Source organism: Peromyscus eremicus, chromosome 7 (genome assembly GCF_949786415.1).
Source record: "Peromyscus eremicus chromosome 7, PerEre_H2_v1, whole genome shotgun sequence".
Lineage (NCBI taxonomy): Eukaryota > Metazoa > Chordata > Mammalia > Rodentia > Cricetidae > Peromyscus > Peromyscus eremicus.
The window spans coordinates 101,891,765-101,896,744 of NC_081422.1; positions in this window are offsets into that span (position 1 = coordinate 101,891,765).

The following is a 4,980-nucleotide window of genomic DNA, read 5'->3' on the forward strand; positions in this document are numbered from 1 at the left end:
TGCCTAGCTCAGCCGTGCCATTCTTCTAGGGCTCCAGTGGCCCCATTTCTGGAACGCATAGAGCTTTGGTTGCCAAAATGTTACCTGGGCCGTGCCCTGAACCCTTTAGTGTCACCTGCTGGACTCTTGTTCACAATCCACCAGCCGCCTCAGCTCTCGTTCTTCCTCTGTGGAAGATTCCTGTCGTACCATTTCAACCTCGGGACCAGGCCCTAGGTTCTCTACTGTGGGGGCAGCAGCAGGGACCATCATCACTGGGACCCTACAACTCTGGAGATGCCCAACAGAGAGAGATGCAGGAGAGAGCATGCCTGTAGAAACCCTTCCCACTTTCCTGGGCCTCCTGGGTCCCCATGCGGCTCAGGAATTAATAGAGAAGATACATCTCAGGTCCCCCTTTCACTCTGCTCCAGGCCTCCCAAAACTGACTTTCCCCCAACCCTAACCAGATCAGAAAGCAGAGATGGGAGGGGATGCCAAACTATGATTTTTCTCCGAACCAAGATTACCTGCAAGGCTGCATCTCCATTAAGAGTAAGAAATTAGCACAGAGGTGGTGGTGCACGCCTTTAATCCCAGCACTCAGGAGGCAGAGGCAGGTGGATCTCTGAGTTCCAGTCCAGCCTGGTCTATAGAGCAAGTTCCAGGACAGCCAGGGATACACAGAGAAACCCTGTCTCAAAAAAAAAAACCCAAAACTCTACAAAAACAAAAACAAAAACAAAAAAAAAAATGGGAAGAGGGGAACTGGAGAGATGGCTCAGCAGTTAAGAACACTGGCCGCTCTTCCAGAGGACCCTGGTTCAATTCCCAGCACCCACATGGCAGCTCACAACTATCTGTAATCCCAGCACCCACATGGCAGCTCACAACTATCTGTAATCCAGCTCGAAGTGATTTGACACTCTCATACAGACATAAATGCAGATAAAATAAAAAATAAATCATAGAAAAGTGAGAAGTTAAGACAAGAAGATAGAAGGAACCATGGTCTCCACCTCTGTCTCCCTTGAACCCTGATACCTGCCACTGTGTGACTGAGGCTGACTGTCTGGCAGGCATGCATACACTTGCTGTAACACAGCTGTACACATGCCCCAACTGGCTGGAGGCCATCGCCCTGAGCACGTATGGGGGTTGCCCTCTATTCCGATTGTAATGGAGTTGGGGAGACACAGACCCACAGGGCAGTGGAAAGTCCTAGGATCCAGTCAGTGTTTGGGGACGGGCTTAACCACAGAACTCAGCCAAGAGACACTGGAGTCTTGTCACCCCTTTCTATCTCCAAGGCCACTGGGATCCTGGCTGGCCATGCCACTGAAGTCAGGCTGTTGTGCTTTAGCCTGAAGCTAGCCCGGCGATCCTGGTCTAAGGGTGTGTGTGTAATTTTTTTTTTTTTTTTTTTTTTTTTTTTTTTGGTTTTTCGAGACAGGGTTTCTCTGTGTAGCTTTGCACCTTTCCTGGAACTCACTTGGTAGCCCAGGCTGGCCTCGAACTCACAGAGATCCGCCTGGCTCTGCCTCCCGAGTGCTGGGATTAAAGGCATGCGTCACCACCGCCCGGCGTGTGTAATGTTTTTTGAGGGACATCAGAAGTTCGGGGTCTGGGCTGTCGAGATGGGCCAGCAAGTGAAGATGTTTGCCACCAAGCATGACACTCTGAGTTCAACCCCCAAAACATGTATCGTGAAAGAAGAGAACTGAACCCCACAAGCTGTCCTCTGACCTCAAAAGCATGGTGTGCCTTGCACGTGTGTGACACACAGACACACACGAGCAGATATACGTAAATAAAATGTTAACATAAAAAAGTCTTAGGTCGGGATTGGGCATTTAGCTCGGTGGTAGAGTGCTTGCCTAGCAAGCACAAGGCCCTGGGTTCAGTCCTCAGCTCCAGGAAAAAAAAAAAAAAAAGTTTTAGGTCTGCTTTGAAACATGTCGAGAGATTCCATCAGGACTAGGAGCTCCTACAGTCACAGAAGCCCTGGCTATTATCCCAGGAAGGGCCCCTTTCCCACTCTGCACAGGACATCTGTCTCCACCTGCCTGCTGGGCCTGCCTCCTCCCCACAAAGTCTCCCATAAGCTCCCTTCTTAGGCCCCTGACTCCTAGGGGTTGTCCTTCCTTCCTCTCTTCCCAGCTGTTCCGATGCCCTACAGATAGGTTAAAAATACCAAGGCCACCACCAACCACATCAGTAGCTCCAGCAACTATTTCAAGTGAGCCAGACTCTTGGAGGCGGACCAGCCTCGTGGCAGTCCTCATAGGCTGGGGACTACCCACCCTACACTGAAAACAGGAGCTTGGGTCCCTCCTTGGCTCTGCACATCCTGCTAAGAGTCTTGGACCTCATACGGCAGCTGCCCATGGGCGTGGACATTGGGAGAGTTCTAGAGAAAGGACTCAATTTCTCTTTCCTCACTCAGCTGTTTCCCAAGAAAGGAGGAACTGCTGAGGCCCAGCCAAGAACGGCTCCAAGCAGTGGGGGATGCCTACCTCACTGGTACCTCCAGTTAGGGTTCAGGATACCTGGGCGGTCCTTCTTGCCTCCCCCTTAGGCCCCACGCATGGCTGGGAATTTCCCACCAGCTAAAGAAAGGCTGAATTGAGAAGCTGCCCCCACCAGTCCCGGGACAATGGACCCTTATGCCCTCCAAATCAGAGCTGGAGTAGAAGGAAGGGCCAAGGGCAGGTGGGGGCCCCACTGTCTGTACCGGGGTAAGCTCTGCTTGCCAGAACCACACCCACATCCAGTGCCAAGTGAGATCCCAGGGGATCCAGGCCAGAGCCCTAGATGGCCCACCCAGGCAGGGAGGCACCGGGTGCACCAGACAGACAATGCCGGTCCCTCAATGGCCCTCTGTGCAGGGTTCCCCTCGGGACAGAAGGAAGGAACTATCTCCGGTGCTTGCTTCCTGCTGGGCGGGTTATGGTGGCCCTGGAATAGCTCCAGCCCGCCTGCGCACATTGGGGTTCAGGCCCGAGCCTCTGAAGAAAGACAGGGATTTGGGGATGGCGCAGGATCCTGTTCTTGTCAGTCGTACCCCATGGAAGAGATAGCCGGAATGGCCTGAGGAACTGGGGCGGAGGAGAGGCATAGGACAATAGGCGCTCCTTCCGACCCACCGCCACAACCTTTCATCTCCTGCCAGCATCAGAAACCCGGTGGCCTGTGGCCACCGACAGGTGTAAGGAGGCGAAGTCCCAGGTCCCGGGTGCAATCCCTCCCTCCCCCGCCTCCGCGGCGCCGACCCTCGCTCGCCCCAGGACCCAGCCGCTTTGTTAGGCCGCGGGCGCGGAGCCTCCAATGCCACACAAAGCTGCTTTTGTGTCCAGCGTCCTCCACGGGACCCGGTGACGTCAGCGTCCGTGACCAGCTCAGCAGCAGAGAGGACGGGCTGCGGCGCCCCCTGGCGGCCGGCGGCAGAGGCCTCGGAGCTCCGCCCAGCTGGGGCTGGTCTTTCGCCTACTACTGCCAGCAGCAGGCTCGGTCCGCGGCTGCCCTGCTGTTCCTGCAAGAAAAGCCAGGCACTTAGCACGGTACCCTGCCCACGCCGTGCCACAGGCACTCAGCACTTTGTTTTCCACATTCAGCCTTCCAATGCCGCCAGTGACAGACCTCTATGAACCCTGCCGTGACAGCCTGTCCCTACCCCTCTGATTTGACGAGGTGGTATTCTAACCCTTACTTTTTTTTTTTTTTCCAAAATGTTTATTAGCATGTCAATTATACATAATGGGTTTCATGATGACGTTTCAACATGTATAACATGTATTTTTACCCTATCAACCCCCGTGACGCTCTCCTTCCTCTCCCCAACTAGTCCCTTTTCCATTTTCAATTTTATTTCATTTATTTATTTATTTATTTATTTATTTATTTTGGTTTTTCGAGACAGGGTTTCTCTGTGTTTTGGTGCCTGTCCTGGAGCTCGCTCTGTAGACCCGCCTGCCTCTGCCTCCAGAGTGCTGGGATTAAAGGCGTCCGCCACCACCCGGCTCTATTTTCAATTTTTTAAAACGTGACCGGAGTTTCAACAGGGTTGTTTCCAGGAGTATGGATACCTTACTGGGGGGCCAGAACCCCGAAGAAAATGCCTCTCCCATCGTCCTCCATCAACCAGTTAGTGTCTGTAGGAGTCTGGGAGAGTCTGGGCTTGCTGAGCCCACCTCCTTCCACAAGGGGATGTTCACAGGCCCCAGCCAGCCTGGCAGAGTCCTACGTTTCACCTTCTTGCAATTCTTACATTCTCTGTCCCACTTTTACAATGTTCCCTGAGCCTTGGCGGTGATTTGGTTTTTTTTTTTAAGATTTATTTATTATGTATACAGAAGAGGGGTGCCAGATCTCATTACAGATGGTTGGGAGCCACCATGTGGTTGCTGGGAATTGAACTCAGGACCTCTGGAAGAGCAGTCGGTCCTCTTAACCTCTGAGCCATCTCTCCAGCCCGATTTGGTTTTTTTGAGTCTCAATATGTAGCCCAAGCTGGTCTGGAACTCTCGGTTAATCTCCTGCCTCAGCCTCCCATGTGTGCTAGAACTACAAGCATGTGCCACCACTCCCAGCTTCTTCTGAGTTTGTCAAGGCATGCAGCCCACTTATCTGTGACTTCAGCCCCTTAGACTGTCTTTGAGCTCCTGTGGTAGTCATTATCTCTTGCATTAAAGGCTGGTTAGAAACCCTGGGCTACTCCCAACTTTCGAGAACCCTGTAGAAGAGCTCCCGAGTCTGCTCGGAGGTTCTGCAGAACTGAAGGTTGCCCCAGACCCCAGACTGCAGAGTTGGTAAGTGGAGAGGCCCTAACACCTAAACTGACCAGTCCAGAGGGCTAACTGAAGCTCAGAGCATTAGGACTGAGCTCCGCCTAGAACGCTGGACGTCCAGGGTCCCACCCCAGGTGAGTCACTGAGGTGTGATCCACTCTCTTCTCGTACCGTTCCACACCTGGGAGATAATAACCACCAGCAGTTCTTGGTG